Source organism: Protopterus annectens, chromosome 10.part0, assembly GCF_019279795.1.
Source record: "Protopterus annectens isolate FY-2018-M chromosome 10.part0, PAN1.0, whole genome shotgun sequence".
In the NCBI taxonomy this organism is placed as follows: domain Eukaryota; kingdom Metazoa; phylum Chordata; order Ceratodontiformes; family Protopteridae; genus Protopterus; species Protopterus annectens.
In genome coordinates, this window is record NC_056744.1 from 1,279,639,284 (window position 1) to 1,279,651,569 (window position 12,286).

Here is a 12,286-nt window from a genome sequence, read left to right on the forward strand (position 1 = left end):
GGAGATCCTGCCTCTTGAACTTGCTGAACTTCTTTGAGACAGTCACCAAAGCCCTGGATGAAGGCAAATCTGTGCATATGGCCTACCTGGACCTGGTCAAGGTCTTTTACACTATTCCCCACTCAGGCATCATTGATAAACTCACCCAGATGTAGATCAACCCATTTAATATCAGGTGGGTTGCAAACTGGTTCACCGATAGAATGCATACAGTCAAAATAAGTGACTCTACCTCCACCAGCAGACACATAACCAGTGGCGTTCCACAGGGATCTGAGCTGGGGCCCCTATTGTTTCAAATCTATGTCTCAGATGTACAAGCTAAAGCAAAATGCCTATGGCTGACAAAGTTTTCTGATGATTGCAAACTGGGTGCAGTCATCGAGTCCACAAACAATGTCAACATCCTACAAGAGGGACTTACACAGAAAATCGATTAGTGCCAAAGTCATGAGCTAAAACTCAATGTAAAAAATGCATTATCATCCCCTTTGACAAGGGTGATGTCCCTGCAGATTACCACATTAATAACAACACCCTAAGCATGCAATCAGTGGTGACTTCTTAAGTTCTAATGCACTAGACCAGCTCGTCTCATCCCCCACAAGGGGAGATAACATTCTGGAGGTAGCAAACAACGACCACAGTATCCAAAAAGTTCTTTAATAAAATCTCTGACGTCTCAGCCAAAGCCTTCAAGGAGAATAAAATTGTATACAAGCATCCACATTTTATAACAAACTAATAACTCAATTAAACAATTAAGCAATTAATTAAGCAACACTCTCCAATTGAACTCAGCATTGAGCCCACAAGGAGATATAGTTTTATACTTTAAAATAAGCAGAGCTTCTTTTTGCAGTAACACAGTTTTAACATCCTGCTGACAATACATTATTGGCTTAACTTGTTCTAAAATAGTGGCTTTTAAACCTTCACTATTTTTGTTATGACATTCTAAAAAATGCAAAGCTGCAGGGCTTTCAATATTACCATTCTTAATGTCCCTTATATGCTCTAACAATCTCAGTTTAAAGGCCCTTTTTGTTTCTCCTATGTAATACATATTACATGGACAACATAGAGCATAAATAACCCTACTGACTTACAACAAAACTGCTTAACAGGAGTAAACTTAACATCATTAATAAATGGAAAACATGATGTGATATATTTGCAACCTTTGCAATTTCCACAAGGTAAAGTGCCAACTTGGCATGGTTCTTTATATAATGTAGGTGGAGACAAAATAAATTTACTTTTAACCAAAAATTTTTATATTTCTACCTCTCCGATAGGAAAATTGTAAATTAACATTCAGCCACTGTTCAACATTTTACAAGAAAGTAAAAAGACCAAAATTGTTTTACTATATCAAGAAATTGAGAAGTAAAACAAACATAAGTGGTTACAAAATACATATTTTCCTTACAGTTATTATTACCATTATATTGAGCCACATTTTTGCAGGGAAAGTAACTATTTACACCATCAAAAAGCTTAACTCTTTTAACTAATTTATCAAAACATCTGTTTAAAATATCTTTGTTATATCCCCTACTCAAGAAAGATTCCACCAAAGTATTCATTTCTTGCTGAAAAATGTCAGGTCTTCCACATAATCTATATGTACGTAACATTTCCCCATATGGTAAGGCATCCAACGTATGAGGAGGATGAGTTTTGATGGTCTAAAAATGGGACTTATTGTCCCATTTTTGGATGCTATTCTCGATATTTCTAATGGTACTAAAATTATTACTTCGATCAATAGAAAATTTGAGGGTACTAATTTTTATTTACATGGAACTAGTGGTCATCCTCCTCATACGTTGGATGCCTTACCATATGGGGAAATGTTACGTACATATAGATTATGTGGAAGACCTGACATTTTTCAGCAAGAAATGAATACTTTGGTGGAATCTTTCTTGAGTAGGGGATATAACAAAGATATTTTAAACAGATGTTTTGATAAATTAGTTAAAAGAGTTAAGCTTTTTGATGGTGTAAATAGTTACTTTCCTGCAAAAATGTGGCTCAATATAATGGTAATAATAACTGTAAGGAAAATATGTATTTTGTAACCACTTATGGTTGTTTTACTTCTCAATTTCTTGATATAGTAAAACAATTTTGGTCTTTTTTACTTTCTTGTAAAAATGTTGAACAGTGGCTGAATGTTAATTTACAATTTTCCTATCGGAGAGGTAGAAATATAAAAATTTTTGGTTAAAAGTAAATTTATTTTGCCTCCACCTTCATTATATAAAGAACCATGCCAAGTTGGCACTTTCCCTTGTGGAAATTGCAAAGGTTGCAAATATATCACATCATGTTTTCCATTTATTAATGATGTTAAGTTTACTCCTGTTAAGCAGTTTTGTTGTAAGTCAGTAGGGTTATTTATGCTCTATGTTGTCCATGTAATATGTATTACATAGGAGAAACAAAAAGGGCCTTTAAACTGAGATTGTTAGAGCATATAAGGGACATTAAGAATGGTAATATTGAAAGCCCTGTAGCTTTGCATTTCTTAGAATGTCATAACAAAAATAGTGAAGGTTTAAAAGCCACTATTTTAGAACAAGTTAAGCCAATAATGTATTGTCAGCAGGATGTTAAAACTGTGTTACTGCAAAAAGAAGCTCTGCTTATTTTAAAGTATAAAACTATATCTCCTTGTGGGCTCAATGCTGAGTTCAATTGGAGAGTGTTGCTTAATTAATTGCTTAATTGTTTAATTGAGTTATTAGTTTGTTATAAAATGTGGATGCTTGTATACAATTTTATTCTCCTTGAAGGCTTTGGCCGAGACGTCAGAGATTTTATTAAAGAACTTTTTGGATACTGTGGTCGTTGTTTGCTACTTGCTGCTTGCTACTTGGTGCCTCTTCGTTGTTTTTGAGATAACATTCTGGACTTGGTTCTCACCAACATGGGCAACCACTGCACCACTTCCATAGTATGTTCTTCCCTGGTGAGATCAGACCATTGGTCTACTCATTCTAAGTTTCTATCCCACCCAACCCCTCCCCAGCCATAACCAGGCTAAAAAACTTCTCAAAAGCTTACTACAACCTCCTAAGGGAGGGTATCAGTAGCTTCACACCACTGACCCCCTCAGAAGATGCAGACAACTGTGCTGAACAGTATTCCAATGCAGTATACAAGAACCTGTATAACTGCATGGACTCAGCCATACCCAACAGAACTAAAACCTGCCCCTCAAGGAAACACAAACCTGTCTGGTGGACATCCTGTATTATCAGGCTTTGCAACAAAATGAAGAAACTGTTGTCCAATGGTAAGAAGGAACAACTTCCAAATTGGAAAAACTCCCTCCTCAGCTTCAACAAGCAAGTTAGAACACTAGTGAAAACCTCCAAAAACAATTATGAGTTGAAACTAGCCTTCGAAACAAAGGGAAATCACAAGTCCTTCTTCAGTTACGTCAGGAACCTCCATGGCAAAGCCCAGGTTTGTACTGAATTAGTACTTAATGGTACCACTTACACTGATCCTGTTGACTTAGCTAACCTGTTAGCTGATAGGTTCATTGCAAACTTTGCCCCCCCGCAAAGGCCCATTCGACATCCCAATACTTGTCCCACACCTCACATCTCTATAGACCAAGTGTTAAAGGCCCTATCCAAGGCAAAAAACAGAGCTTCCATGGGACCTGATATTACCCAGGGTGTATTCTGGACTATCTCCAGTAAAAACTAGCTTTGCCACTGAGCACCCTATTCAGCTACAACCTAATTACAGGCTTCATTCCAGCAGAGTGAAGAACTGTCATTGTCATTCCCATGCACAAAGTTGGTGCCACTACTAACCTGGGAAACTAGTGCCCAATTAGCTTGACAATTCTGATCTTTAAAGCCATGGAGCATATTATTATGGATCTCAAGAACAAGGACATAGGCAGTCTCCAAGCACTTGATCTCACCCAGTTCAGATTCATCAGGGGCAGATCTTGCCTATTGAACCTGGTTGACTTCTCTGAGATTGTCACCAAGGCCCTGGATGAGGGAAAGTCAGTAGATACAGCCTACCTTGACTTGGACAAGGCCTTCAAAAGCATCTATACCATAACATCGACAGCTTAGATTGTTGAATCCTAAAACATTGACACCTAAGCATCGAAAGCTAACAATAGTGAAGGGCCACATCATCAAATTCTTTCTGCGGGAAAGAATTTGAGTGGCCGTCCATAAACAAAATAAACAAACACACCCAACACCTCCCCTAATTAAATATACCAACTCTGAGATTGCTCTACATTGGGGAAAGGGCAAATGCTTGATAATGGCCACCCGAATTCTTTCCCGAGGAAAGAATTCAATGATGTGGCCGTACGTTATTGTAAGCATTTGACGCTTAGGTGTCGATGATTAAGCATTCAACAACCCAAGCTGTTGACAATTCAATAGGAACCCCCTTTAACACAATCCCCCAATCAGGCATCATCACAAAGGTAACACAACTTGGTGTAAATCCCTATCTCATCAGGTGGGTGGCCAACTGGCTCACTGATAGGACCCACATGGTCAAAATAGATGCCACCACCTCCGAAAACAGGTATGTCACTAGTGGTGTTCCTCAGGGATCTGTCCTGGGACACCTGCTGTTTGACATCTACTTCTCAGAGGTCCAGGATAAGACAAAGGGCCTGTGACTGGCTAAGTTTGCGGATGACTGTAAGTTGGGTGCTGTTGCTGACTCCCCAAATGATGTTAACATACTGCAAGAGGGTCTTACAGCTACAAATAACTGGTGCCAAAGTCATGGCCTTAAGTTTAACACACAAAAAAAAATATCATACCATTTGGCAAAAGCACAGCCCCTGATGATTACCACATCAACGGCAACCCCCTAAGCACACAACCTGTGTTGAGAGACTTGGATACTCAGGTTGACAACAATCTCACATTTCACCATCATGTGGCAGCAGTAGCCAGAAAAGCCTTTTGCTTGGTTCATCTCATAAGTAAAGGGACTGCATCCAGAAAAAAGGAGTTTATTACCTCTCTGTACTCCTCCCTCATTAGGCCTATAATTGAGTATAATGTGTTTGATTTGTACTTCTCCAAACACTTGCACCAACTGGAAAGGCCACAGAAATACCTCACAAAGAGAATACATGGCCTCTAGCACCTGTCCTATGCGGACAGGCTCAAATCACTATCACTCTGCTTGGTATCATACAGATTACTCAGAGGTGTTCTATCTCATCTACAAGGCAATATTCACCCTGCCCTACTAGAGATGCTCCATATCCGTAAGTCTAACTCCTCGCACATTACCTGCTCAGTAGGCTTAAATCTAATATGCAACATAAAAAAAAACCTGCTGGAGAGACAGGTTTGTCTCCCAGAGGCTGCCCTGTCTCTGGAATAGCCTTCCCATACATGTCAAACAGTACCTCGCTGACCCTCTTCAAGTGCAACCTTGATGAGTGGATGGGAAACCACAAATTTGACCCAGGGTTCCACCTTTGTCACTCATTGACAGAATTGACAGGTGCTGACTGAGGGTTCTTCTTTGGAGATAAACTTTTGGCTAGGCTTGTAAGAACCCCATGGTCATTAGCCTAGTAACCTCCTATGATCCTATAATCCTATGAGAGATGTGGGCACACAGGTTGATAGCAACCTTTCCTTTGACCACCATGTCTCCACAGTGATAAGAAATGCTTTCTGCATCACCCTTGTAAGTAAGGCCATTGCTTCCAGAACAAAAGAGGTTATAACCCCCATGTACACGTCACTCATCAGGCCAATAATAGAGTGCAATGCTACCTTTGGTATGTAAATTACCAGGCACCTGCAGCAACTGGAAAGACCTCAGAGGTTTCTTACAAAGAAAATTCAGGATCTTCAGCATATGTCATATGTTGAAAGACTGAAATCACTGTCACTATACTCTGTGTCTTACAGACTACTCAGAGGTGACCTCTGCCTTGCATATAAAGCAATCTCAGATCCTGCTCTAATGGAAATTCTGCACATTCATAAATCGAATGGTATAAGATACACTTGCTCTAGGGAATTAAACCTAGCATGTGACATCAACAGGACTTGCTGGACAGACAGATATGTCTCACAGAGGTTACCTCTCCTCTGGAGCAAACTTCCAATTCAGGTGAAGCAGAGCCCCTCGCTGACCCTATTTAAGGGTAATTTGGATGATTAGATGGGAAACTGCAAATTCACCCTGGGAGTTTCACCTGCATCCCTGTAGGACAGTGGCAGTAGTTGTTGACTTAGTTCCACTTAATAACTTGATATTCTTAGGAATAGGGGTTGTAGTTTACTAGGCTTGTAAAGGCCCTAGGGCCATTAGGCTAGTAACTTCCTATGATCCTATAATCCTATGATCCTATGATCCTAAGATAAGAGGTAAAGGCCAGAGACACGGTCTTATAAAAAAAAAACAACAGCAAAAGAGTGGGAGGGTTGGGAAAACAAGCAAGCTACCTAGAGATGCATCCAATTTAATAAAGGCAATATCGGAGCTCTGTTAAAAACTTTAGAATAATATATTAATTGGGGATGGGGCAGGTACAGAATGCAACTTTAAGCAAGCAGATAATGAGAATATAAAAACACTGAAGCACAAAGTGGGGCAGAGAAAGTTCTCTCACTATTCACCTTCTACTACAGTTTAAGATACCAAACTATGCAAGCATTTACCAGTAACACTAAATTCAATAATACATGACTAAGGTTCAAAATATGGCAGTAGTACACAGTTCTGCCACAACTGTGAATTATACTATGAGACTATGGGTCAGCAAGGTTTAAAATCCAAACAGATTGCTTTTACAAGTAATTCTATTGTGGAACTAGAAAAGCAGAATAATGAAGAAATTAAGTCTTCCCACGACTGTTAATTAAATACAAGAGTAAGGTCTCAGAACAAACTAAACCAAACCAAACACTGATGCTATTCAAACTCAACCTAGATAATTGGATGGGACACCACAAACTCACCTCTGGGGTGGCACCCATGTAACTCATGGACAGGGGTAGCCGGTATTGATCATAGACCTGATCTGTTCATAAATTCGTTCTGCGAACTACCCAAAACGAACAACTTGGAATACTTCAGATTAGCATGGCTAGGCTTGTAAAGGTTAGAGTGCTACTAGCCCAGTAACCTCCTATGAACTTATGAACCTAAAAAATGCAAACAGATGGAAAAGAGCAGAAAAGTACAAAGAAGTTATCATCAAATCTGTGGTCATATCTCCCCCCCCCATCATACACACCTTTAGAGTGACTGTCTTGTGGACTCATTATTGCAGCATGATGTCATTTTCCTTATATGGCTTGCAGTACTACACAGAGTACTAAATTGTGGTCTGACCAGGACCTACTTGAATACGATTATCTCTTTGCTTCTGGAGTCTAATACACAGAAGATACATCGCAGAATTCTACTTGCTTCCACAACTGAATTTTAATTCTGATACTAACAGTCCATTTCACATAAAATGAATACTCACAGACATGGCTCTCACTATGTTTTCATTAGTTGCATGTCCATCAGTTGAGCTTACTCTTTACACCATGGTTGTTGTGACCGAGTTGTAGTTTTTGCATTTTTTCTGCCGTGAACCTCAACTGCTACAGTTCATGTCACTTATTCAGCTTTCCAAAAGCCTCCTTAGACTGTTCCCATATTCTGCACTGCCCCATCTTTCATTGCAGTGTAAGAAAAGGAGATGATCCTGCTCTCTGTTGCCATAGATATTTCAAAACCAAATAGACTGAGGAGTAGTGGACGAGTACTGGCATCTATGGTACCTCAATGGTCATGTCTCCTATTTCTGTGTTTGTCCTTCCTACCCTAGATCTCTGTGTTCTACGACTGAACAATGTAGCAATCTGCTTACTCAAACTTGATCTTAACCCCATCAGTTTATATATCAGCCAGATGAGTGAGACCAAATAAAAGGCCTTGTTGTAATACTGGTAGGACATTTGCACTGTTACTCCTATCTTAAGATTTCTTGTAACTACGTTGTACTATAGGATTACATTCACTAACAATTCGTTTTGGCCAGGATTCCATGTTAGTTGATATCCTGGACCTGCCCCATAGTTCCTCAGGTTTTTCCTGCTTTTCTACTTTTGCAAAGGTACCACACTTGCAGTTTGGAGGAATGGGGATTCAACATGACACAAGAATATTAGACACCTAAGGGTGAAAGTACACAAGTGGTGAAAGAAAGAGTGGAAGAGTGCATTGTAGCATTGAACTCTTTAAACAGAATGAGTAAAAAAAAAAAAGTGGACTTGATATGTATTATGAGCAATGACCTGGCATGCAATCATGGTAAGGTTACCACCTTTTCAAATACTCAAAGTGAGACTTTTATGTGGAAATATGGTGTTTTGCATGAAAATCATATTTACAACCAGTGCTAAGACAGGATTTCACTTTTTTGCCAAAGTAAATGGTTACTGTTTTATAATTTTAGTTGTTTCTGTCATTTCATAAAAAATGTTTCGAATACAAAATATTTTCACTATATGGCTGATACTAAAGAAATACTTAAAATTTGGCATTTTTCATGTTTTTTGCAGTACTCAACTGCCTTACTAGGGAACTGTCCTATGTAAAGAGATACAGGTGGTAAATTTAGTCATGAGCAGTATAGGCATTGGAAGGGACAAATAGCCATATTTTGATATGAGAACAGGGTGGTATCACTTTTTCAACTCATTTTCATTCTGTTCTATTCACATACACAAACAGAGTAGAACTATGAGTACTGCAAATCAAATATGGAATTTCCCTAATTCCCCGTTTGACAAACAGAGAAAGGAAAACAATGCAGACCTGTCAAAATCAAAATTAAATTTAGTTAATTTGAAAATTTAGGAGGGGATATGGATATGGATGGGGGCATGCCCCCTGCATAAAATACATACTTTACAATATTTGACTTCACAATGCTTTGGATGACATTGTATGATATTTTGGGCATAAATCTCAAAAACGTTATCTCAGACCCACTGATACATTATCTTACTGGCAGCATGTCACATGAGTGAAGACAAAAGATTTCTTACCCCAGAAAAGAATTTTCCAGAGAGCAGACATCTGCTCTCCTTTAGTCTGAATTCTGACATAATTTAAGTTTGACAAGATATCGATATGATCCTACAAAAATCCGTAAGGCACAGAAGAGGTAGCTAAATACCTAATTCTGCTATATCTATCCCATTTATGACTTAAATAAGATGCCTGTAAAATTATAAACCTCCATAATTAGAGGAAGTACTTTCTTTTGATATGTGATATAGGCCCTTCCTTATTCCTGCACTCACCAACTACTTGTAATCCTTAAATTAATCTTCACCATTTCTGTCTCCAGCATACATTCTTTATAACTGCTGTCTTAGTTCAGCTACCTTTCCTAGCTTATTTTCAGTCATTTTGTACCTGCAACACCATCACTCTATTGTTTATCCATATCTTTTACTGCTAGTTAAGTCTCACTGTTCATTTTGATCTACATCTAATACTATGCAAATGTGTGTTAACATTTACTCCATAAAACCCTGGCCTGTGGTTTACATGTGATCAGCCTATTAGCCCAGTCAATAAAAAGAAAACTAACTACATAAATGTATTTATTTATTTATTTATTTGCATTTATTTACTGGAATAGTCCATCTGGGCAAAACCTCTCTTAAGCAGAGTCCTATAGAGGAAAGCTTCAGAGATTAGTATTACATTACAAATTAACAAAAGATTAAACATACAATCAAATAACTTCTATATGCATTACCATGTGGTCTAATTGCTGATAAAGTTATAGGGTTACATTAGATGGCATGGCCTACATTTTTTTTTATTTAGTTTTACCACAGCCAAATAAAAACAGATAAAGTTATCAATAAGACAAAAAGGTGGCTCTGAGTGTCTTCATCACAACTTCAACCATATTAAGAGATATTTATTATTATTTATTTGTTTTTGTTGCCCAGGAAAAGTCCTACATGGTAAAACACATTTCAGCTGAGGCCCGGGGGATAAAAGCTCTGCATTTGAGTTACACATGACGTACATTTATAATTGCAGGGTAAAAGAAATCTATACATGAGCTTATTTACATGATTTTTAAATATATTTAAATACTTCTTACATGAACATAACATTTTCACATAAAAAACAAGACAGAAATTAACATAAATTGATTAATTATTGAATAGAGAAATAATATACAATAACAATTAATGTATTTATAGCACAATGGCTATTTTGAGTCTAATAATAATTTACAGGCAAGCAAGTAGACTGCAGCTTAAATAATTATAAGACAGACATGAATGGATAAGTTATGGAAATAATCAGAAAGAAATGGACAAAGGAGGATTTGAAGTTAGTGGTGGGGTATGAAAGATAAAGGAAAAGTAAGAGTTTAGGAAAAAAGTTCAGAATGAGGAGAAGTGATAAGGTACAAAAGGAATGGGCAGCAAACTGGCTATAAGAGCTGGAGAAAAGCAATTTGAGTAAAGCTAGCCAAGTGAGCAGAAGAACAGAGCCATCTTTGGCATAGAGGCTATTTAAGCAAAGTTTTGACATTTAAGTTTTCTATTTTAACTGTTTGGCGATTTCATTCCTGAGTTTTTAGATATAATTAGAGTAGAGGGAGTCTCCAGTGGTATTGAACATCCTACTGATACATAGTAAATGTTTATTGCTAGAGCAAAGGTCGCTAGTGGGTAAATAGTACAGTAGAGTATTTTGTAATGCTGTACATTTGCCTGGACAGTGTAATATATTGTAGACATTTATTAGTTGTGAGTGTGTCAACTAGCATGGAGGTTCAACCCAGTTTAATTGTTTTAATGCAAGGCAGTGCTTTGTTTTATAAGATAGGTTAGTTGCAAATATAGCTATTTTGTAGTAGCAGGAGGCTAGTTTAATTTCATATGTAGTGCTGATATTTATAAGAATAGAGGAAGCATATAATAGAGATGAAAGGAGGTATACTGCTAAGACAATTAATTCCTGCTTGATAGAGGGAGCGAAGTTTTTGGTGAGTTTTCTTAAAAGAATGAAGTATATGGTGATCAAATTTGAGACTGCCATCTGTTATGTCTCTGAGTAGTTTAGTTTGGTGTAAGTGTTCTATTTATGTGTTATTACTTGTAATATGAAATTAATGTTTCTGGTAAAGGTGTTGTTTTGGAGTGAATAACCTAATTTTTTTTTGTTTTTTGGCATTAAGCAGAAAGTTAGAATTTTTTAACCGAATTTCAATGCCAGTGAAAGATTTTTGAGTGATTTCCTGTAATTTTGTTATTGACGGGGCACAGCAGATGAAGGATGAATTGTCAACATATTGTACAAGCAATACGTGTTCTAGTGGTATGTTTATGTATGCAAATATTAAATGGAAGGGTACAAGTACTGACACTTGGGGGGCACCAACAGAAATTGGTTGAAATGCTGAAATGTTTTGTTGCCATTTAGTTGCCTGCTGATGATTGCATAAATAACTAAACCAGGAGGGGTAAGTTGCAAGTTTAGAGAGGAGCTTTCAGTGGGAAATGTTTATTATAAATCATATTACTATTTTTGATATAGGAATGTTAATGTGGCTAATGTGGCTAACTTGCTGAATATTTTCAAATGTTTTTCAAGTGTGTGTGTGTGTGTGTGTGTGTGTGTGTGTGTGTGTGTGTGTGTGTACGCGCACACCCGCGTTTATGCACAGACATGTGATATGTGTTTTTGGGTGAGCATCAACATTCTTTGTTATTCATTATTATTTTTTGTTATTGGTTTTCAATGAAATTCACTAAAACAAATAATAACCCACAAACTACCACATAGGTGGTAGTCCCCTAAATATGGAAGATGTAATAAGGGATCTGGAGACCCATGTAGATTGTAATCTCACCTTTGATAATCACATTGCCAAAGTGGTTAGAAAATCCTTCTATGTGGCCCATCTAATCACAAAAGGGTTCGCATCCAGATCAAAAGAGGTCATTGTGCCCCTCTACTCATCACTCATCAGACCCTTCATAGAGTACAACGCCCCATTTGGTATGTACCTTACAAGACTCCTGCAACAGCTGGAAAGACCACAGAAGAACCTCACCAAGAGGATCATTGTCCTCCAACAGATGCACTATGCAGCTTGACTGAAGAAACTCCAGTTGTACTCGGTTGCATACCGCCTACTCAGAGGTGATCTCTGCCTGACATACAAGGCCATGTCCAACCCAGAATTGATGGACATGCTCCACCTAAA